The 25129-nt window shown below is 36.7% G+C and overlaps 1 protein-coding gene across 11 annotated transcripts in view; it reads right to left on the bottom strand.

Moving 5' to 3' along the window:
• The window catches only part of ADGRL2 (adhesion G protein-coupled receptor L2), a 678326-nt gene that overhangs the window by 193643 nt on the left and 459554 nt on the right, over positions 1 to 25129 (bottom strand). For 8 of the 11 annotated variants that reach the window (XM_078332299.1, XM_078332321.1, XM_078332319.1 and 5 more), the window contains exon 1: positions 92 to 482. The exons of the other annotated variants lie outside the window; for them this stretch is intronic. The gene's annotated coding sequence lies outside the window, so the exon portion shown is untranslated. Of the gene's footprint in view, positions 1 to 91; positions 483 to 25129 lie in introns of those variants that run through there. 11 annotated transcript variants of the gene reach the window in all.

The following is a 25129-nucleotide window of genomic DNA, read 5'->3' as shown; positions in this document are numbered from 1 at the left end:
ACCCTCAGATCCCCGGGCTCTGCCTCCAGCCCCCCCCCATCAACACACCCATTCAACCCCTACGCGGCAGCCCACCCCAAACTCCACTCACTGCGCGCTGGGTCCTCCGCGCGCTCCGCCGGCGCGCGCTCTCTCCATCCTGTCCACACACATTGCACTTTAAAAATATTTATTTTATTTCTGGAGTGGGGTGAAGGGTATTTGAGAGAGCGCCGCAAAGCGCGGCGCTCAGGGGCTGGGCGCAGCGGTCTGGCCGGCGGCTCGGGGGCCCCCTCCCCTCTAGGCCGAGGAGCTTGCTCCTGGCCTGGACTTCGGAGAGGCGCCCGGGATGCGTCTTTCACCCACCCCGTCTCCAGGTTTTCTCTTTTCTCCACGCACGGAGCTGGAGGCCCCGAAACTTTTAGTTTCCGCAGCCCTCCTTTTGTGTAACTGCTTGGAGGAGAAAGAATGTCTGTTCGCTGCGGCTGCCTCGGTCCAGCTGCGGCGCGCGGGGGACGCTCCAGGGTTAATGCGTCTTTGATACCTGAGATTTCCGGCGCGCTCGTTAATGAAAGTTACATTTTTTTTAATTGCGATTATTTTTTTCTTTGTAGTTACGTAGAGCTAGCTAAACTTTGACTTTATTGACTGTATTTCACAAGAGCGTTTTGTTTGTTTTTGATTAAACTCACCAGCATAAGCAAAGGAAGGAAAGGAGACTACGAGGCTCTAGTTACTCTCAAGTATAGTCACAGTGCTGTTAGGTCTGTTTCCCTCATTTCCTTACATTGAAACTGCCTTTGCTCTTGTCCTCTGAACACACTTCCTAGCCCCTCTCCGTTGGCAATGTCAGCAAAAGGCCAGGCAGAGCCAACGATGGACCTGAGCTGAAACAAACAGAGCACAGCAGGGGGAATCACGCTGGGAAAACGTTTAAAAGCCAGTTAAGTGTCCTGTGCATGCCAGAACATTCAAACATGGATTTTTTTTTTTTTATTACAAAATTTCTGAGCTGGAAGCAGCTATGTTTTCAGATGTATTTGTAAACCACTGATTCTCCTAATGAATGCAGCCATAAATTAAAGGAGCATATTTACCTCGGTTTTAAAGAAAATGATTCTCCAATATTTAAAACCTAAAAAACAGGATGAAACTTGAGCTTCTATGCTTTCACAAACAATATGTACTTTTTGGTGCTGCAGGAATGGTGCAGGCATCATACTTCAGGAATGATTCCAAACAATGTTATTAATATGTAAACAGCAGATTGTTCAAAAGACACGATGATTCTAAATACCTATCAGTATTTTGTCAGAAAGCCAGATATGTGTAGTACTAAAGTAAATCCAATCCAACTACTGGTCAAATTTGTTCCTGACATGTAGGAAATCATAAGTTAAATGTACACGCCTCCAAATAACTAGAACATGTTCTTTTTGTGGGTTCATTGTAGTTCTCCGATTAAAAAAGAACCTTTGATAATCTAATTTCTTCTATTTGATGTATTGATGTTTTAATATTCTCACTATTTCAAAAGATAAAAGGAGCAACTTAGAGCATTGGTGCTTTAAACTACATACACACTTCCATCTGGAATTTCTTACATAACATAATTCAAATATTAACCATGCAGTATATAAACTAGTCTGGAAAAAGTACACTTATGCAGAGCTAGTGTGAAACCTTATAATGCACCTAAGTTTTTACATATGTCAAAATAAAAAATACATACATACAACAGATCTCCCTAGGAAAAATTAAATCAGGTACTTCAAGTCATTGAAAAGAAGGCAGAATTATCTAATTCTCAGACCTCAGAGGTAATTTTGTGATCTCCATAGGAATGTAAAATTATTTCATTCAGGATTGCAAAACACAGTATGTCAAACTAATAGTAATTTGCATTTGCCAAAATATTTTAGCCCTTTCTTTTGTTCATCTTTAAAGGTTTTCACTCATCTGGGCACGATTCACAAGAAACCCCAATGAGTGCACAGACCAGTCTAATCCTATTTTCTTTTGGGAACAAAACTTCGGCTGAAGTTTTTATTTAGTGAGCTTAGTAAGTAATCAATAGACATTTTTGCCTGAATTAAGCTGGCCATATGTTGGCTCATTTACTTATTTATTTAACTCTCAGATATAATCTCTGAAAAAAACCGTTATCTATATGCAGCATATATTTGACATTCTTTGATGCTCAGGACATAAGTGAATCACTCGTCACTATATTCTTAAAGAGACAACATCACAAAAAAAGGGGATGCTTGGAAGGGGGAAGAATTTATCTAAAGTGAATTAAAATTAAACGAAGTAGAAAAATGCCCTCATACAAGTTTCAAATCTTATTTCAGTAGGATGTGTATTCTATAGACTTCAAAGGGTTCCACACTTTTTCCTAAAAAATAATAGACTTGCTATGTTTTAAAATTACATATAAGAATACTTGTGTATGACAGCGTTTTAAATATTAAAGATTTTTAATTCTTTCTTTGTTCTTTAAAGGTAGTACTTCAACCTTCTTTGTACATCCACAAAGGAGAATTGAAATAGTGTTTAATTGTATTGATAGATTCAAGATTAAGCTGTTAGCCACAAACCTGCCATTACAAAGGAATTCTTAAAAGACCACACCTTAGAGTATATCCACATTCAGAAAACATAATTTACCTGGCGTTCTATGACAATTCATAACAATACACGTGTTATGGTAGAAAAAAATGAAATGAGAAGCTTAATAATATCTACAGATGTGTGCAAGTTAAGGAAATTAAGGAGAGTTGGAGGATGTTATGCATTCCCTGCAATCCAATCAATTTAATCACTCAATCTATATTATTATTTAAGTAATGGCAAAATCATTGACTTATTAGTAATAGTTGCTAATTGTTTTTTAAAATAAATTCTACAAAGGACAAAAGAAACACCCATTTCCATTTGTTTTATGTTAAATCAACATATAACCACTCGTGGTGATTTCATTCAAAGAAAACAGAAGGAACTCATTAGCTTATGTGGTTGGAGAGATTGATGGGCTTCAAACATTTTAACCATACATGTTTTTTCCAACTGTTGAAACTCATGTTTTTAATTTAAGCAACCTTAAGAACCTAAAGATTGTTTTAGTCAATGGGTTCATATATTTCTGATACAGAAAGTATGCTAATTTTTAAACCAAGATTTACCATCTACATATCTTTGTTTAGAAGGAAGTGATCAGGCACTTGTTAAAATATACATCTGAATGACAGTAGTTTGAGTAACAAAGAATCTGAAATAGTATGAAAATAGACATAGGTACAGAATATTGTGATTAGTGTAAGCCAGTAGAATATAGTATCAGCTTCACTACCCTATTCTGGCAGACAGCTATGGCTAAGACACGTCTAGAAGGGTCAGAGTTGAAGGGGAGAGATACTGAGGCTTGAGTATAGGCCAAAAACTGCCATTAAGTTTGAGCAACACAGTTATAGAGAACTATGAAGGAGGGAAGGTTGTATCTATTATGAGGAGCATATTTTTGCCTGTGATTAGAGTTTATGAAAGTTCTCAAAAGAAACAAAAAACATGTGAAATGACTTTCATTTCTAATTCAGAAATAGAATTAAAATTACCTAGATTATATCCTAAACCTAATTCAGTTCCATTTTCTTTATCATTACTTTTTGATGATGCTTGGTGCTGAAACTAGCTTTTCCAACTCTATGAAATAAACTACATGAAAGCTCTAGAGCAGATCAGAGCAATATATGAATGCCAGACTTAACTAGAACTTGTTGAAAGTTGCTAGCTTTGTTTTCCATTTTTGCTTTGCCATGCATGTAGGCTGAAAAGAAATCAAAACTCATTTTCCATAAGAGCAAAAACATATGAAAGCATTTGGCAAAGCCAGTAAGGTTTTAACTATTCTCCCTGCTCTATACACTTAGCAAATTTTGTCCAAGAAAGCCAAACCCTGTCCAAAATGTAGAGATGCAGTCTTCAAAAGTAATGACAGTTTAAAGTATAACATAAATATAATTAAGACATATTATATTTAGTGGTATTATTTAGAAGTATATAATCACATATTATTAACACCTGTCATTTGGTAATTAATACTTTTAAGAAAAGCATCCCCTAGTTCAACTGGTAGCATGACTTTTTCTGTGCACTACAAGTGTTAATATACAAAGATTTAGGAAATTTTTATGTCATTACCATTATGATACTCAAAGTAAGCAAATTTAAAAAGATATTCCTGATAATTATTGTTCCCTGAGTCTTAAACAACTCAAAGTTTTTCTTTCCCATAGATTGTTCCTGTAACTCTCATTAATCTCTGCACCTTGAGGATTTTCTATAATTGTGTCTAATAGATCTTTTATCAGTGCTTCTGTCAGAACACAAAGCGTAACCACAAGAACACTCATTTTATACAAAGCTGTCTATAACTTCTAATAATTTTGTTTATCATAAATACTCATAATCATGTTTTCTCATTAACAATATGTGATTTGAAAAAACACCTCCTGAGGCCGGGCGCGGTGGCTCAAGCCTGTAATCCCAGCACTTTGGGAGGCCGAGGCGGGTGGATCACGAGGTCAACAGATCGAGACCATCCAGGTCAACATGGTGAAACCCCGTCTCTACTAAAGATACAAAAAATTAGCTGGGCATGGTGGCGCATGCCTGTAATCCCAGCTACTCAGGAGGCTGAGGCAGGAGAATTGCCTGAACCCAGGAGGCGGAGGTTGCGGTGAGCCGAGATCGCGCCATTGCACTCCAGCCTGGGAAACAAGAGCAAAACCCCGCCGCAAAAAAAAAAAAAAAAAAAAAAAAAAACCTCCTGATCCCCTTTTGGTGCATATAAGCCTCCACCTCTGGCAACAATGAAGATTAAATTTATTTAAGCTTTCTTTAAAATTGTTGAAGGTAAACTAAGAGTAATTTAAAATTACAACTCTTTGAGTGGGTAGTTCTTGATAAAGCATCATGTATTGCTTAGGTGCAGAACAAAAACAAAGAGATGGTTAATAGTAGAGGCAACTCTACTCTATCAAATCTAAATCCTTAAAGATAACCAAGTAACAATTTCACAGAATAGTCCATATTGCATTTTTAGTGCCTCTGGGAATATGACTTTGATTACTCATGTCATAGTTCACTATAGTATGGCAAAACTTGCAAGGGCTTTTAAGAGTCAGGAAACAAACTCACAAATACTCTCTCTGCATTTTAGAAAGTGAGTCAGAGATACAATTCTATAACAATGTTTTCATATTCTTTCAAGTATGTATAATACTTGAAATAAAAATACAATGTTTTTATACATTATGGTTTTCATAATTATACAGCATAAAATAATTATACTCTGTGATTCCTTAGTATTTTTAAACACAAAACTTATTTAGTCATTGAGACAGTGTCTCACTCCAGCCCCAGGAATGCAGTGGCATAATCATGGCTCACTGCAGCATTGATGTCCTGGACTCGAGCAGTCTTCCCACCTCAATCTCCCAAGTAGCTGGGACCACAAATGAGTGTCACCACACCTGGCTAATTTTTTTTTATTTTTTCTAGAGACAGGGTCTCCCCATGTTGCCCAGGCTGGTCTTGAACTTCAAGCAACCCTCCCAAAGTGCTGAGATTACCGCCATCAGCAACCACTTCTGGACTTGTTTCATTTCTGAAAATCTTTTATAGCATAAAATTGTATAACATGAGATGTTTGACTTCGATTTTGGTTGATCCTTCTGATCTATAAATTAGCTCTTCCTAATATTTTTCATGATTTTGTTTTCTAAATATAACTATGATCTTTTACTCCAATTTGCTGCTTTATTTTTTAAAGACTTTTATTTGTCATGTATATTTCAGTAAAAATAAATATGTCTGAGCATCTGGAAAGTAGAACAGCAGTTTGCAAAGTAAAATACTGTGTTATAAACCTAATTCCCATCAACACAGTTTTTTAATAGAATGATACAATAGTATAATTCAGGTTTCAACTTATTGAAACTCTTTACAATGCATTCTTAAGGTCACTATGAAATCAGTCATTTAGATCCTAGACCAAACAATGATGTAATAGGCATATGCTTTTGTGATAGAAAAGAATCAGTTTTCTTTCAAATTAGCATCCAAATTTAGAATCATATTAAAATGTCATTCATATCTCAAAAGAGTACTGAAAGGATTCAGTAATGATAAGGTTTTGTCAAGTAATATTTAATGAAAAATTTGGGGAAAAATCTGTTTTAGGTTAAAAATGCAAACAAATAACCTGTCCAGTCATTATAACATTAAAAACAGGTTGCTAAACCATCACCTGGATACTATATTCTTTGAATGCTTTTATTTTAGTGATGGAAATGTGTTTCACTGGACCATCCACACTTTTAGTCAATTGGCCTGGTTACCAAAATCACCTATCTACAACATAACTAAAGAGGCTTATTAGTACATTAAGAGTGCCCTCTTCATTATGGGGGCAACTTTAGTTGTCCCATTAATGACACCAACTTAATTAGTACTATGTCCTTACTACCTGAATTAATGGCCGAACTTCAAACTATGTAGAATACGTAGTAGAATACACAGCAAGCAAAGCTAATATCATATTTATTATCTAATGACAATTGAAACACAATAATTCATTATAATACTGAGTTACTGCTATATGTGAGGTGACGTGTCAAGGAAGGAGGTCATCGATATAACAAAAACAATTTTTATAGTTTGTTAAAATAAAATTAGAGAAAAGCAGAGTAAAAATGCTTGCTATGAAATGTTAATGTTTGAGGAACCCAAGAATGTGAATGATTTTCAAATGATACAAATCCCAAGAAGACTATCATTTAAAAATAAATTTGTGGGTAATCAAATAAAGAATCTGAAAAATATTTAAAAGAATGAATTTTGAGGGGTCCAAAGTGGCTCCCGCCGGAGGTCGTGGCGCTTGCGAAGGCGAGGTCATGAGTTCAAGGCTAACCTGAGCAACCTCATAAGCTCAAACTGATTGGCAAAAAAAAAAAAAAAAATTTAAAAAAGAATGAATTTTGACATTTTCGTATAATTATTCAATATTTACTTTCTCTCCAATGCCCTATTGCAAAACAATTTTATGTATAAAACAAAATATTTTATGCAGGTGTAGATTTGAGATGATAATGCTGGCCTATTTGCTTATATTGAATATTTCTGTACAGGAGGAAATCATGTAAGGTCAAAAGTAGATACTAGATTGAATATTTAGAAAACTATCTTTCCTTAGGAATATTTACGGCTTATCAAAATTTGGAAGTAAAATATTATACCTTACATACTGAGGGAAGTCTGTCTTTGCCTGAATTTTTCAGTTAGTGAGAGAAGTGTTTAAATACTCTGTAGTTAGATTATTAACTTCGACAAAACTGAAACAGATGTTTGTCTTAATATGCCATTAAATTTATGATTTACATAGAACCCTTACATAGAGCTGAGCAGAGGCCAATGATTCTAATTTGCACTAGATTTACAATAACCTGATCTGGTTTTTGTAAGTACTGAAACACTTTAAACAAAATTAGAAAGCGTTGTGTTTTGTGTGATTAAAGATGCAATTCCCTTTGGGGTAATGAGAAAAGTTAAAGCATGTTTCTTTCTTTATGGATGTTTCTATTATAAACAAGAGTGCTATACATTATATATTTTTGTTACTATGATTTTCTTGTTTTTAATTATAAAATAAACCAATTGAATTTCAGTGGAGTCTAAAATTGAAACTATGCCAAAATTTAGCTGAAGAATGTGTAGTGAGCCTTATAAAAATCCTTAAAATTTTTCCCAGGGTCTTAAGGTCTTGTTATATAAATACTCATCCACCATCATTTTCTAGAGCAAAACGTCTTCTGATTAAGACCTATGTAGCAAAAAGACTTGAGTGCAGAATAAATTTTAAGCCTAGAGGATGACATGAATAAAATTGTTCAGGACTAATGATTACTAGATTCATATAAATTACAAATAGAAAAAAAGGTCTATTTTCTCTCATTACACAAATAATAATATTTACAGCACTATTATTTAAACTTTCTCCTTTGCTTTGGTGAATTATAATACTTTAGCTGCTAAAAATAAAATCTATAAAAACATTTTACTTTAAATATTGTAAATGCTGTTTCCTTAAAAATCAGTCAGGAAATGTTGATATAAATATCATCATAAACATATGTGTATATGTTTATGTATATAGAAAATGAGCACATGAAAAAGTATTAATTCATTAAAAGTTTATCTCTCATAAAACCTTTATTAGCCCTTGAAGTCTTTGCCACTTCATATAAAATGATTTATCTTTTGAATAACAAGGTTCCATTAATCTGTTTGACAAAGGAATTTTAAAATCATTTAAATAATTTATTTGAATGAATTATTTAAATTCTGTAAAAAATATATATGCACATGTATATGTATATATCTGCATCTATATATTTGTGTTCTGGCAGAATATCACATAAAAAATACAAAATGGAATTCAGAATACATTGTCCTTGACATCACCAGTGTGACTTGGTTTCTGCTGATGTGTTCTGTGATCACCCACTGTTTGCATAGGACCCCTGTTAGAAGGCCATTTGTGCTACATTTGGCACAACAGGGTGATTTAATGTCAGGAGAAACTTGCACATGGTTTTCTATATTCATTTTTAATTTTGCGTTCTCACTGAAATTGTAGGCTGACATGTGTTTCAAAACGTAAGGATAATAAAGGCAATTATTCAGCACTCATAGAAACCTGCTTTCCTCAATTCAGTGCTCTAGGTGCTGCTGGAAAATGGTAAACATACTCCCTCCCCAGAGAAATAAATCATCTGTGGAAACAAAGGAGAAATATGCACACAAAGGAAACAAGAATATACAAAACTATTTATAAGTAATGCACAAAACTAATTAGGACATAAGGATTTGTAGACTATGCTTAATATGCATGGCATTCTGAAATTTTAAGTATATACTATTTCTTCACAGATTAGTACTTCACAAAATTTTCTTTCAAATAGATTTTATTCTTGTTCCTTTTTCCCTGAAAATGCATTTTTACGCAGAAAAATAATGAAAACTATGAATAATTTTCCAACTTTGGTGAGGTTATAGAATAAATTTATGATAAGTTATCAATTTTATTTTTAAACCTGCAGCAAAATTAGCTTTCACTTAAGTATATCCTACACAGAACATAATAGGTAATATAGGTAATACGTATCTATTATTTTTACCTGCTCGTCTTTGTTTTAGTTTTTGTTTTTTTTTTTGAGACAGAGTTTCACTCTTTCTCCTAGGCTGGAGTGAAGGTGGTGCAATCTTGGCTTATGGCAACCTTCACTTCCCAGATACAGGTGATTCTCCTGCCTCAGCCTCCTGAGTAGCTGGGATTACAGGCAAGTGCCACCATGCCTGGCTAATTTTTGTATTTATAGTATAGACAGGGTTTCACTATGTTGGCCAGGCTGGTCCCAAATTCCTCAGGTGATCGCCGGCCTTGGCCTCCGGAAGTGCTAGGAATTAGGCATGAGCCACTGCGCCCAGCCTTTTTTCGGTGGGGGGAAATTTTACCCAGTTTTTTTTTTTTTCGTGTGTGCCACTGTTCCACTGCCCCATTATATTAGGTTTGGTGGATTCATTCAGGTTTTATTTCAATTTTGTTACCCATCCTATTAACAAATTTCTTTTTTCTTTTTTTTTTTTTGAGACAGTTTTACTCTGTTGGCCGGACTGGAGTGCAGTGGTGCTATCTCAGTTCACTGCAACCTCTGCCTTCCAGGTTCAGCCTCCTAAATAGCTGGGCTTACAGGCATGCACCACCATACCCAGCTAATTTTTGTATTTTTAGTAGAGATAGGGTTTCACCAAGTTGGCCAGGCTGGTCTTGAACTCCTGATCTTGTGATCCACCCACCTCAACCTCCCAAAGTGCTGGGATTACAGGCATGAGCCACCATGCCCAGTCCTATCAACAAATTTCTTTTAGCCTTAATTTACTAGAGAGGACATAAGTTCACACATAATAATATCTCAATCTATTTTTGTGGCATTTAGTAAACTTTGAGCCTCTAACTTTTTCAGTCCTCTCACTTCCATCCAACATCCACAAACCCAGCTATAACACTCTGCCGTTTTAAACTGATTACCCATAATACTCAAACCTTGGGAGGCAAGGAAGAAAAGCTCTCAGCAATCTAATACAATTTTTCCAAATAGCTCATAAATCTTGGGGAGATAATGGTCTTTTAAGAAAAGTTCCTATTTTTAAAAGATGCCTTAAATTTTAAATTTTAATTAAAAAGAAAAAAGAGACCTCAAATTCCTTTCTAGAACTTAGAACTTCCTCTTGGGAAGCATGGCCCTCCTTGCTCACATTCTTTTTTTTTTTTTTGGGGGGGATGGGATCTTGCTGTGTCACTCAGGCTGGAGTGCAGGGTGTCATTTTGGCTCACCATAATCTCCACCTCCCTAGGCTCAAGTGATCCTCCCACCTTGGCCTCCAAAAAGAAGCTGGAACCACAGGCATGTGCCACCAGGCTGGGTTAGTTTTTGTATTTTTGGTAGAGGCATGGTTTTACCATGTTGCCTAGGCTGCCTACTCACATTTGTATACCTAGAAATGGCTCCCAACTTTCTATGGCATAGAAAGTATTATGCCATTCAGAATGGTATACACCAATCATGCTGCGGTAATTTTGGAACACTTCACCTATTCTCAGAAGCTTTTTGAAGAACAGTGACCTTTTCAGCCTCTAGCTATAGTTGGCTGATGGAAAATATTTCTGGAATAAATGAGAGTTAGATTCCTATAATGATGAATACCATTGTAATATTTAGTTCAATATATTGTCCAAATTCTGCAGGGCTGCTTTTGCTGATATGGATATTGCAAGTTGAATAACTTAGAAATCTTATACAAATGTACTCACCACATATAAACATACACACAAATTTACATACTAATAAATTTTTGTCAATTCATTGAAATATTTTTGTAGGCCATATGTAAACAAATTTTAGTACCTGCATAAATTAGTAATTACAAGGAAAAATTGAGTATTTTCCAGAATAACAATGTTTGTATGTGTGTGTTCTTTAAGTAAAAAGAAGCAAAAATGTAGACAAATTGTCAAGAGTTTCTAGTACGATTAATTATCCTATTGTGTGTGTGTGTATGTTTATATGTGGTGACGCTTTATACGTGTGTGATGTTTATACGTGCGCACGCTTGTGTGGGTGCATTGGTTAGGTGTAATATCTCAAGGAAAGCAGGAAATTAAAGCATCTGAATTCTTGAATTCAAAAAAGTTGAAATGTTGGCTGTCAATCACATTTTCCCTAGAACAGCTCTTCTCCCTTATACTTTTCCTGTCCCAACAACTTAGATAAAGATGTGTCAAGGGAACCTCAGAAATTAGAATCAATGGGACTTACATGCAACTTTTCAAGGGTTATGTTTTATACTCTGATACTTTGGTTTTATTCAAAGGAAAAACATCCTTGACAAATAATACATTATGCTAAGAAGTACCATAATTCTATTGTAGTTTACTTATGATTCATTAACTTGTCAAAGCCTGGAACTCCACCTCCAAGAACCGAAAAGGCTTTTTAACCAATTTTTCCCTGCCAGATTACCAGAAATTTTTTATTAATATTATTTTGATGAGTAAACTAACAGAAAAAGGAGATGTTTGGATTTTTGGCTGACATTTTAAATGCTGTTTCTTTTTGGTTACATTCCTGCTTTTAATAAAATCTTACTAGCTGGGTGTGGTGGCTCACACCTATAATCCCAGCACTTTGGGAGGCCGAGGTGGGTGGATCACAAGGTCAGACGATCGAGACCATCCTGGCCGATATGGTGAAACCCTGTCTCTACTAAAAATACAAAAAAATTAGCTGGACATGGTGGTGCATGCCTGTAATCCCAGCTGTTCCAGAGGCTGAGGCAGGAGAATTGCTTGAATCCAGGAGGCGGAAATTGCAGTGAGCCAAGATTGTGACACTGCACTACAGCCTGGGTAACAGTGAGAGACTTCATCTCAAAAAAAAAGAGTCTTTTCAAAATATGCTAGTACGGTATTTTGCTATCTAAGAAAATTATACTGAATATCATTTCTTTGATGATGTGGAATTTTTCAGTGTTGAAGAATCATTAGAATGAACATTAATTTTCATAGAACGTATAACATATCACTGTATTTGTTGATTTACTTGTCCTCTTCCCCACGTGACTGTAAGCTCCTTAGAATCTCTCTAAAATTTATATGCCCAGCTTTTAGCAAAGAATAAAATTGAGGTCTCAAACTGCTGTGGCCTGTATAAAATCTTGCCAACAAATGTAGTTTGTTTGCACCATAGATGGTGGGTCACACTGTCTTTGGTTTTGTTTTGTTTTTTAATCGATCATCTGTCAACTCTCAAAAATTAGATTTCCATAAAAATATAGATTTTCAACTTCTGAAGAAAATATGGAAACATCTGGCAACATTTGTCATACATTAGTTCATAGCAACATCCAGGAGGAAAGACTTTACCTTCTAAACAAAACATGCCCTCTGTGTTAGTCTGTTTTGCATTCCTATAAAGAAATACCCAAAACTGGGTAATTTATTTAAAAAAAAAAAAAAGAGGTTTATTTGGCTCACGTTTCTGCAGATTACACAGGAAGCATGATGCTGGCATCTGCTTCTTCTGAGGGCCTCAGTAAGCTTACAATCATGGTGAAGGCGAAGGGGGAGCAGACTTGTCACATAGAGAGAAAGAGAACCAGAGAGAGAGGGGAGAGGTCTCTGACTCTTTTCAACAACCAGATGTTGCATGAACATACTACTATGGAGAGGAACCCAAGCCATATATGAAGGATTCTCCCCCATGACCCAAACACCTCCCACCAGGCTCCACCTCTAATACTGGGGACTACATTTCAACATGAGATTTGGAGGGAACAAAAATCCAAACTATCACCCCCTCTTGACTATATTCTCTACCATTTCTTATTGCTTCCTCAAAACCAAGGCAAAGTATCTTGTGCCATGAATCACTCAATTTGTGTAATGTATGTTTCATTTTAATGGTGTGGTTAAAGGAAAGTGAAATGTATCTTCACCCATAGTTCTATAATGTGGAAAATAGGAAGATCAAGAGGACTATATTTTTCACCCAGCTGTCCTTCACCCATTATTTTTCTTCCTGGACCCTATAAACATTTTAATGTTTGAGCTCTGGTGGTCAATAATTTTTATGTTGAGAACATGTGAGAATTATACTGTCAATATACATTGTAAGACATGAAAAAAATACGTTGAATAGTAGTAATAGTGCTTTACTTTGTTCAAGGATTTGTATATGTATTACCTCATTTGTGTTCTTACTTCACACATAGGTCATATTGAAATTATATTGCCCCTTTATTCATATTGATTAGCTTAGTCCATTCTCTATATTCACTTTCACCAGTTTTCTTTTTTCTCTTCACCTGTCACCACTTCCTACCACTCTTCTATTGATGTTTTTTATCTTACACTTTTTTTTTTGAGACAAGTATCTTGCTCTGTCACTCAGGCTGGAGTGCAGTGGTATGATCTCGGCTCACTGCAACCTCTGCCTCCTAGGTTCAAGCAATTCTCCTGCCTCAACCTCCCGAGTAGCTGGGATTACAGGTGTGCACCACCACGCGCAGCTAATTTTTGTATTTTCGGTAGAATCGGGGTTTCACAATGTTGTCCAAGCTGGTCTCAAAGTCCTGACCTCAGGTGATCCACCCACCTCTGCCTCCTAAAGTACTAGGATTACAGACATGAGCCACTGCACTCATTCATTTTTTTTTTTTTTTTTTTTGAGACCGAGTTTTGTTCTTGTTACCAGGCTGGAGTGCAATGGTGCGATCTCGGCTCACCGCAACCTCCGCCTCCTGGGTTCAGGCAATTCTCCTGCCTCAGCCTCCTGAGTAGCTGGGATTACAGGCACATGCCACCATGCTCAGCTAATTTCTTGTATTTTTTTAGTAGAGACAGGGTTTCACCATGTTGACCAGGATGGTCTCGATCTCTTGACCTTGCGATCCACCCGCCTCAGCCTCCCAAAGTGCTGGGATTACAGGCATGAGCCACCGCACCTGGCCCCATTCATTTTTATATGATATGTTCAGTTGTTTTCCCTGCATGGAAATCTTTCTTGACAGAAACAAATAATGATTTTGATTATTTTTGTGTTTCCTATTATCCCATAACTATACTTCACCAAGTGATGACACATGAAAGAAATCAGACTGCATTAGTCCATTTTCACACTGTTAATAAAGACATACCCAAGACTGGGAAGGAAAAGAGGTTTAATTAGACTTGCAGTTCCACATGTCTGGGGAGGCCTCAGAATCATGGCAGGAGGCAACAGGCACTTCTTACATGGTGGTGGCAAGAAACAATTAGGAAGATGCAAAAGCAGAAACCCTTGATAAAACCATCAGATCTCACCAGGTACAGTGACTTACACTGCACTTTGGGAGGCCAAGGTGGGTGGATCACAAGGTCAGGAGTTCAAGACCAACCTGGCCAATATGGTGAAACCCCATCTCTCCTAAAAATACAAAAAACAAATTAGCTGGGCATGGTGGCACACACCTGTAATCCCAGCTACTCAAGAAGCCAAGGCAGGAGAACTGCTTAAACCTGGGAGGCAGAGGTTGTAGCGAGCCAAGATTGCATCACTGGCCTCCAGCCTGGGTGACAGGGTGAGACTTTGTATCAGAAAAAAAAAAAAAAACCATTCTGGCCAACATGGTGAAACTCTGTTTCTACTAAAACACAAAAAATTAACCAGGCTTGGTAGCACATACCTGTAGTCCCAGCTACTCAGGAGGATCGTGCCACTGCATTCCAGTATGGTAACAGAGAAAGACTCCATCAAAAAAAAAAAAAAAAAAAAAATCAGATCTCATAAGACTTTTTCACTACCATGAGAATAGTATGGGGGGAAACTGCCCCATGATTCAGATTCTCACCCACCAGGTCCCTTGTGCAACACATGGAAATTATGGGAGTACAATTCAAGATGAGATTTGGGTGGGGACACAGAGCCAAATTGTATCACAGACTTTTTCCATTAAACAAATGGAAATAAGCAATCTTTTATGAATTAATTTTCATAGTTTAATAGATATAGTTAAATAAAAACACAATATAGCAGAAACTGCCAAACACATAATGTTTTTAAGGCAAACAAACTAAGCCTTCACTAAAAGTTACTAGAAGTAGTTGATGGCCCTAGATGTGTTTAAAAATTTTTTTCCTTAAGATTATACTCTTTAAAGGAAAATATTTGCTTAGAATTGGAATGACTTCCAGAATCTAAGAATTTTTTAATTTTATTTTTATTTCATTTATTTAATTATATTTATGAGACACTGTCTAGAGTGCAGGCTGGAGTGCAGTGGCACAGTCTTGGCTCACTGCAACCTCTGCCTCTCAGGTTCAAGCAATTCTCATGCCTCAGTCTTGTGAGTAGCTGGGATTACAGGTGTGCACTACCACACCCAGCTTTTTTTTTTTTTTTTTCTGTTGAGACAGAGTCTCTCTATTTTGCCCAGGCTGGTCTCAAATTCCTGGGCTCAAGTGATCCTCCTGCCTTGGCATCCAAATCACTGGAATTATAGGTGTGAGCCACCACACGCAGCTTATAACTCTATTTTTAAATTCTCATCTCCACAAGATGAGAATCATCTATATTAAACATGCTAGTTAGGTTTTGGAAGGTTTTTTGTTGTTGTTTCTGTAGACATGGGGTCTCGTTTTGTTGCTCAGGCTAGAATACAGTAGCATGATTGTAACTCAATTCCTGGGCTCAAGCAATCTTCCTGCCTTAGCTGCCTGAGTAGCTAGGACTACAGGTGTGCACCATCATACCCAGCTGATTTTTAATTCTTTTGTACAGACAGGGTCTCCCTATGTTGCCCAGGCTGGTCTGGAACTCTTGGGCTTGAGAATCTTCCCACCTCAGCCTCCCAAAGTGCTGGTACTACAGGCATGGGCCATCACACCTGGCCTAAACATGCTAGTTTAAAATTTTTCTATAAATTTTATCATTTGCATAATATTCTTTATGTCAGCTTAAAGTCCTAAGTAATATGTAATTTCTGAAAAGACCCTCTGTGCACATTGTAGTAGTCTCATTGAAATACTCCTCTCCTTTTTCTAACAGTTTTATACATCTTTTAATCAACTGTAATTTTCTTAATTTTGTTTTAGGATACACAAACTCTTGCCTACCACTTTATTAAATAAATATCTAAGCAACCTTACTATTGAAACTTTAGTAGAACAAATATCTGTCAATTGGTGGAATAGACTCCATTTAAAAGAAAATCATCACAAATAATTACTGTCAAACCTGGAAACTAATATTGGCAAATATGACTGGATCCCCTCCATAATAGAAGTTTTCTCTTCTTTTCCACTAAGAAAGACACCTCTAAATGAAAAGAATAAAATTAAGCTTCTCATATTCATAGTATTTAGCTTACAAAAGTTTTGTCTTATCTCCCTTTTTACTTCTGCCAAATTTAAAGATAAAAGATACAATTAATTCATAAAATTGGATAATTAACACCAATTGACTAAATCTGTCTCCATACTAAATAATGAAACATTTTTACTATATTTTTACTCTTAACAAAACACATACATTGAAAAGTGGAATTTATTTTCTTGATGCTTAGTAAGCATCCCATGAAGCTGCAATTTTCTTTCTTTCTTTCCTTCTTTCTTTTTCTCTCTCTCTCTTTCTTTCTTTCCTCTTTTTTTTTGACAAGGTCTCACTGCTGGAGTGCAGTGACATGATCTCAGCTCACTTTAACCTCCACCTCCCAGGTTCAAATGATTCTCGTGCCTTAGTTTCTCAAGTAGCTGGGATTACAGACACACACCACTATGCCCTGCTAATTTTATTTTTAGTAGAGATGGGGTTTCACCATGTTGGCCAGGATGGTCTCAAACTCCTAGCCTCAAGTGATCCATCTACCTTGGCCTACCAGAGTGTTGGGATTACAGGCGTGAGCCACTGCACCTGGCCAAGGCTGCAATCCTTACTATTCATAACTTTAATCCTTTATATTCTCTTCTTACTTAAAATTCTACAATTTGGTACAGTCAAGAATTTGGTAAATACCATTTGAAAATACTTTGCTTTGCAAAAGTTTTTGAAACACCACCACTGAATACTTGACACATGCTTTCAAAGAAGTCAAAGATATTACTTTTTTTAAGTAAAAGCTATGTTAAAGATCAATGTTTTCTTCTCCCTTACCTTGAAAAAGATCTATTGAAAAGATATGAAAAGTCCTCATAAAATAAAGTATAAGGTCACTTAACTCTGGTTACTGTTTATATTAAGATGCTTTATTTTTATTCTTAGAAAAGCAACATAACTTAAAAGCTTAGAATTTCGTTGAGATGACCCAAATTCAGATCCCAGCTTCATCATTTTCAGGTTGTGCATTTTTAAGCAAATTATGAAACTTTAAATTAACTGTTTTTTTTCCTAACTTTTAAAATGAGAATGATCATTACCTGTGTCTTATAATATTATGAGGGTTATTTGAATTAATACAGATAGTACCTGGCACATAACAACTCTTCAAATATTTGCTATTATTCTGGTATCTTTAATAGCATAAACAGTATAATAGCATAAAACAGTTGATAATTTTTCATAATGCTATTATATAAATACTTAAACTTGTACAAGCTCATATGAAACAATTTTGAACATTCTGTCTTAAAACTAGTTTGTATTATAGCAAAGAATTTTGTAAGTATATTTTGAAATATATAGCTTTATATTGGCTACATAAAAATCATCATACATATGCTAGTATTGTTTTTACTTCTAATGTTTTAAATGATCATTTTGAAGGATCTACTCTCTCTTAATTATGTTTATAGAGTTAATTATTTACTTATTTATTTCCTTTCATATTTTCAAAAGGATTTAAGGAGATTTACAAACAAGAAGAGATAGAAATAATAAGAATGCAGAGACAAGGAGAAAATAAAAATTGAAAATTAAAAAGTAAGGAAGAGGCCAGGCATAGTGGCTCACACCTATAATCCTAGCACTTTCAGGGGCTGAGATGGGTGGATTGCCTAAGATCAGGAGCTCAAGACCAGCTTGGGCAACCTGGTGAAACCCTGTCTTTACTAAAATACAAAAAAATTTAGCCAGCATGGCAGTGTGCACCTGTAGTCCCAGCTACTTGAAAGGCTGAGGCAGGAGAATTGCTTGAACCAGGGAGATGGAAATTGCAGTGAGCCGAGATCATGCCACTACACTCCAGCCTGGGCAACAGGTCTCAAAATAAATAAATAACAAGAAAGGTGAACACAGGCAAAGTATGCCTATATGCATGTTAGGCATAAGCTTTTAATTTGCCTTTAAGTCTTCTAAGAGCCACACAAAGAGAAGAGCTATTACAGATTCCCAAGGCATGGCAAAAGCATGACCTGATCATGAGGACAGAGAGATCTCACTAAATGGTAAAGCTGGCCAATTACTTGTCCTTCCATCCCTTCCCTACTACTGATCCTTCCCTCTGCCCTGTCTTCTTTGATACTCATGTAGATACAGTCTATTTTAATTTGGCTACAAAGATGTCCTTCCTCCTAAACTCTGTTGTCCCAACCTATAAAACTCTCCAAAGCCTAGTTCATTTTTTTTTACTTTTACTTGAGATGGAATTTTGCTCTTGTTGCCCAGGCTGGAGTGCAATGGCGCAGTGTTCACTCACTACAAACTCCACCTCCCAGGTTCAAGCCATTCTCCTTCCTCGGTCTCCTGAGTATAATCCTGAGTAGCTGGGATTATAGGTGCCTACCACCATGCCCAGCTAATTTGGTATTTTTAGTAGAGACAGGTTTTCTCCATGTTGGTCAGGCTGGTCTCGAACTCCGAACCTCAGGTGATCCACCCACCATGGCCTCCCAAAGTTCTGGGATTACAGGTGTGAGCCACCATGCCTGATCTCCAGTTTTTTAAAAAGCTAACTTACCTAAGAAACCCTCCACCTACTTCCAATGCTCATTCTGGCAAAGATTTTTTTTTTTTTTTTTTGAGACAGAGTTTTGCTCTTGTTGCCTAAGCTGGAGTACAATGGCACTATCTTGGCTCACTGCAACCTCTGCCTCCCAGGTTCAAGTGATTCTCCTGCCTCAGCCTCCCAAGTAGCTGGGATTACAGGTGCCCACCACTATGCCCAGCTAATTTTTTGTATTTTTAGTAGAGATGGGGTTTCACTATGTTGGCCAGTCTGGTCTCAAACTCCTGACCTCAGGCAATCCACCCACCTCCAGCTCCCAAAGTGCTGGGATTATAGGCATGAGCCACTGTGCCTGGCCTCTGGCAAAGATTCTTAATAGGAAGGAGGATATCAAAATCTCTTGAATATCTTGGGGAAGTGGAGATAATGACTCAAGTGGTTGGGATAGAGTGGTCTCCCTTTCCACTATCAACTCCAGGGAAACACTGCTTCAAAGCACCTGATAGAATTAACCGTTTCTTGCAGGGAAAATGATAAACTTAGAAGATAGAAAGAGAATAGGCTCACTGGGTATAACTAACATCTATTACTAGTTAACAGCTAGGTTCTAATTCAGGAAATAACTGATAATTAAGTTTTTTAAAGTATATTCATTTTACTTTAGACCAAAAAATGAATTCTAGCATTAGAAATTAGCCCTCATTAATATGTTATACTGATAAAATAATAAGGTTGACTTATTATGTTACTTGAAGATATGTATTCTTGAATTTGCCATTTTTTGGTTTTACTGGATTTAATTCAAGAATAAGAAGGGAATAGTGTAGGGGATAAACATTAATCAAGGACCATTTATGTATCAGATGCTGTGAGACATTTTAATGTTACTTTATTTTAAGGCTGGCATTCAGCTGGCAGGCATTGGCAGGGCTTGCTGGTAGTTTATGACCAGCATCTGTTCTGATCTATTGGTGCCCAAGCCCAACCATTTACACATTATTAAATATTTTAGTGTTACCCTGCTTTAATCTTCAAAATAAACCTGCAGAAAGATGCTAACACTGGGAGCTGGAAGCAGACTCACTTATTCAGGGACCCATGGCTCTGACTTTTTCTGCTTTTCCCCATCCTGCCTACAGGAGGCTTTCTTCTTTGTGCCAAATTGGTTCTACAAGAGAGCCCTATGTACAAACACTTCCTTGCATGGAAGTGCCCAGGCCATGAAATATAAATGCTTCTGGAGTAACAAGTTTGAGTTTTAAAATTGTGTCTTTCAGTGTCCCTGCCAGTTGTGTGGCCCAGAGGAACCAGAGGAAAAGAAAAATCAAGCCAAGATATGCTTTGTCTGCATGCACCTGCTCCTGATACCCATGGTCACCTGGATCCAAGTTCTATATCCTTGGCTAAATTATCCACTGGGAAGATGGCAGGTGTGTATGTGATAGCTTCCTCCCATCTGTAACCAACCTGAAATGCTATCAGTCCTATAATAATAAGGAAATTCTGATATAAAGATGTTAGCTAGCTTAAGGTGCCTGATGGTAAAAGAAGTATTTAAAGCTGCATTTTTTGAGACTCTTTTTAAAGCCTAGGTTCTGTTTAGCTACATATCTCATTTCAACTTTCTTTTAGCTGGAAAACAGTTTCTTCTAAAAACAATTCTACGTATTAATGATGAAAAAGTGTCTGCACTGATTAAAGCAAGATGGGGGCAGAATTAAACTTCAGCTACACCCTTGTCATTACTGCGGGTCCTACAGCACCTCCACAAAGCTCAACGTGGTACTCTAAAGAGTAGAGATGGGAAATCATTGACCTACAAAATGCTGACACCCTCAAACCCACTCCATGTTATTCACCTTGGTAAATAATTCATTCAACAAACATACTGTGCATCTATTGAGTGCCAGACTCCAGGAATACAAAGATAAATAGTGTCTGGTGTCAAGCAGCTCATAGAGGGAGGAGGAAAAGAGGAAATAAATAACTAAATAGGTAAAACCAAAACAGTCACTGATATTTAGCTTTTCTGTATCAATTCTCACAACTGTAAGAGATAGGAATGTTTAACCCTTTAACAAATGAGAAAACTAAAATCAGAAAAGTTAATAGGATGTATTGTCATGCATCCCTTGAGTAACAGAACAAGGATTACCACCCTGGTCTCAGGGATGCCAAAACTCAGGCCTCTTTCTTCTGTGGGGGGACATAGGCTGCAATTAACTGTCAGTCTACAACAAAGTAAGCACATTTCAACACAGACTAATATTTTAAATGCATATCACTTAAATGAGGAAAAAGTCCAGGAAACCTAATCATTTAAATCATTATAATAATACCACCTTACATGACCATTATTCTTGTATACCTACTATCTCACAACAACCTTATAAAGTAGAAAGGGTGGATATTATTATTCCATTTATAGAAGTAAATCTTTGGGCTATTAATGAAAGATAACATATTGTGGTGAAACTTACTGAGCTAAGGAAAAGAACCCTGTCTTGCAGTCATGATACTATCCCCAACTGGCTGTGACATTTAAAGTAGGTCAGTTAACCTTTTTAGGCTACCATTTGCTCATCAGTAGATGAGTAAAGGGTCCAGATTTTTCCTTTAGTTTTTTTTTTTTTTTCAGACAGAGTCTTGCTCTGTTGCCCAGGCCGGAGTGCAGTGGTATGCTCTCGGCTCACTGCAACCGCCATTCCCAGGTTCAAGCAGTTCTCCTGCCTTAGCCTCTCAGGCAGCTGGAACTACAGGCACATGCCACCACATCCAGCTAATTTTTTGTATTTTAAGTAGAGATGGGGTTTCACCATGTTGGCCAGGCTGGTCTTGATCTCCTGACCTCGTGATCCACCACCTCAGCCTCCCAAATTGCTGGGATTACAGGCGTGAGCCACCGCAAGTAGCCAGGGTCCTTCAGTTCTGATACATGATGAATCTACAGCTTGTAGGAAGTCTCCTAGCTAATACATGGCTTGGTCAGAAATAGAATCCACCTTCCATTCCGAAGTTTTCTACTGTTTCATGCTGCTTGTTAATATTAAACTTAAGGGAAAGTTCTGGTTTTCTGGGCATACAATTTGATCATATAAACAATATAATTTTTAATCCAATTTATTTTAATTGTAATTCAGTCAAGCTGATTGGAAGGTAGGTATATAGTTCTTGCTGGTTAGAAGTTATGAACCTACATGTAAATCCAAGAACCTGTGGGTGGAGGAATACTGGAGGAAAATCTAGATGAACATAAAATGACAAACATAGAAGTGACAGCACCATGTGACTGCACGACAGACTTTCCGGTCAGAAGGAAAGATAGGATGATTTTCTAGCACAGACCTCAGATGCTGGCACAGCAGCAACATATCTTAGTGTTAGGGATTCAACTCTCCAAGTATCTGCAGAAACTTTCATTTCCTGGAAAGCAAAATAGTGACAATTTCTTGACTAGCCTTGCTGATAATTTCATTTCCCAGAAGGCAGAGTAAGCATTAAGAGGAACTCCTGCTCAGGACCCACTCTGCCAGAAACCAGTAGGTAAAATGGAAATGATTGGAACCTTGGGGAAAAGCAACCATACACTCTTATAGTTTGATTTAAGCAGTGTTCTGCCTCTGCAAACACAAATGATTCTAATGAGCAAGAAAATGGGGAAGAAACTAAAGAAACCAATGTGTTGCACAGGGACTTACAGGCTCGGAATTTAAAACAGCATGTGCAAAGGATGGTAAAAGGGGACACATAATCAAGCATAAATATATGAAGGTAGCATAGACCTATAAAAATTTAGCAAGACCAAAGTGCAGAATGAGCTATGGCTTGTGAAAGATGCTAAAGGGAACCAAAAATGCTTTTCCTTAGTATGAAATAAGGAAGGAGATCAATAAAGGAATAGACTCATTTTTTTGAAGGCATAAAATTCATTCATGAAAAAGAGAAAGCCAGGCATCTTTGTTCTTTTACGTATCTTCCTTGTTGGTTCATCCATATCTCTGCTCATATGTCACCACCTCAGCAAGGACCCTGACCACCCTTTCTAAAAGAGTTCTCTCAGACTTCTCCAACCCTATAGACTTTTCATTCTTCCAATCACTGATGGCCATTATTTTACATACTTTAGTGGTTTTGTTTATGTTTTTGTTCTTGTAGTGGAAAATACGCTTGTGAATGCAGGTACTTTGATTTTTTTCACTACTTTATCTCTAGAGCCTTGTATATACCAAGTACTACTCAATAAATATGTGATGAATAAAGTCAACACCATTGGACATTAGTTAAAAATGGAAAGACAAAGGGATTATAATTTAGATAGCATTTATTGAGGGTAAATAAGGATATCAAGTATATGCTAAGTATTCATATGCATTTGTTCACTTAATCATTATAGCAACTCTATAAAGCATATGTTACTATTTGGTTGAATGAGTTGCCCAAGATCATGTAACTACAGAAGTATAGAGCAATGATTTGCAGCAAGAACTGATGTACAAAGTCTGAATACTTCACCTATATGCTCTACTGGGAGAATTTAATTGGTATAGCTGCCAACATGTCTCTTGACCTCTACGAATTATTACAAGGAGAACTTCTAAATGAGACTGTGAAATATTTAACTGATTACCTTTGAAAAATGGGGAGGAGGGAGTCATTAGAGAGGATTGCCTTATGTTCAAAAAATGTCAGTCTGCAAACTTTAGATCCATGTTTGCATTGGTGGCAAACATGTTGCTTGATGTTGCTTGGTGGCAGTGAAGGGTAGGAAATAGCCTACATAATATTTATTATAAAAGACTATTTCATGAACATTTTTTAAAGTAGTTATTAGAAAAAAGTCTAAATCCAAAAAGAGTAAGTTACTCAGCCCATTCTTAGATATTCTTTTCTGTCAGAGTTAAGCTAGTATATCAGAACAATAGATACACAGATATCAAGATTCTAGCAGAGCATTTAATAAGGTCTTTCTTTATGTCCTTGTGAACAAGATGAAGAAATACAGGTTTAGGGATAGTATTTATTATGTGTGTTCATAACTGGTTGATGATTGTACCCAATGGCAATGTTAATGAATCTGTGTCAGCCTGGAGGAAGGCTTTTCAAGGGTATCCCACAGACCTTTGTCTTTGGCCTTGTCTAATGTGAACATATTTATCAATGACTGAGATAAAGCTATGAGAAGGCATGCCTATCAAAAATAGGTCATGGGTTACATGAGATAGGGAAGGTGAGAAAAATACATTGGATGATAAAATCAATATCCAAATGTCCTTCCTAAGATTTTTTTTCAAACAAGTTCTCACTTGTCACCCAGGCTGGAGTGCAGTAGCATGATCACAGCTCACTGCAGCCTATATCTTCTGGGCTCAGGTGATCCTCTCATTTCAGCCTCCTGAGTAACTGGGACTACAGGCACATGCCATGACATCCAAATAATTTTCTATAGAGATGGGTTTTCACCATGTTGTCTAGGCTGGTCTCGAACTCCTGGACTCAGGCAATTCACCTGCCTCAGCCTTTCAAAGTGCTGGGATTACAGGTGTGAGCCACCATGCCCAGCTGAATGTTTTAACAACAAAAAGATGAACAAACTAAAAATACATCATGTGGTTGGAATACTTGTAAGGTCTTTCCTTGAGACCGAAACACCAAATACCTAAATTTAGTTTAAGGGATATGTGACTTAGCAACAGTACTCCTGGGGGAAAAATGAGGAACTGTACTTAGCAGTGAATCAGTGGTATAATACAATCACAAAAGCAAACAACAAACAAAGGAAGAAGTGGTTTAGGATGTGTGTAGAATAATGGAGAATATAATCTAACTCTATTTCAAATCGTTTAGATTACCATGCTCAGTTCTGGAAGTAATATTTTACAGAAGATATACATGGAAAGAATATAGAACTCCCAGGAGTTAGCAGCCTGAATGGTAAGGGGACTTAAAACTATCTAATATGAGAGAAGGGTAAAAGAATTGGGAATTTTTAGCTTGAAAATTTGTATATTTGATGGTCATATCAGAATAGTATGCATAATAATTTAATTATCATTAAGAATTTACTATTTACTAGACACTGTACTAACCATTTTATGTTAATTACTTTTAGCAG

The sequence above is a fragment of the Callithrix jacchus genome, chromosome 7, assembly GCF_049354715.1.
Source record: "Callithrix jacchus isolate 240 chromosome 7, calJac240_pri, whole genome shotgun sequence".
NCBI lineage: Eukaryota > Metazoa > Chordata > Mammalia > Primates > Cebidae > Callithrix > Callithrix jacchus.
Note: the sequence above shows the minus strand (reverse complement) of the source record. Positions and strands in the feature narration are given on the sequence as shown.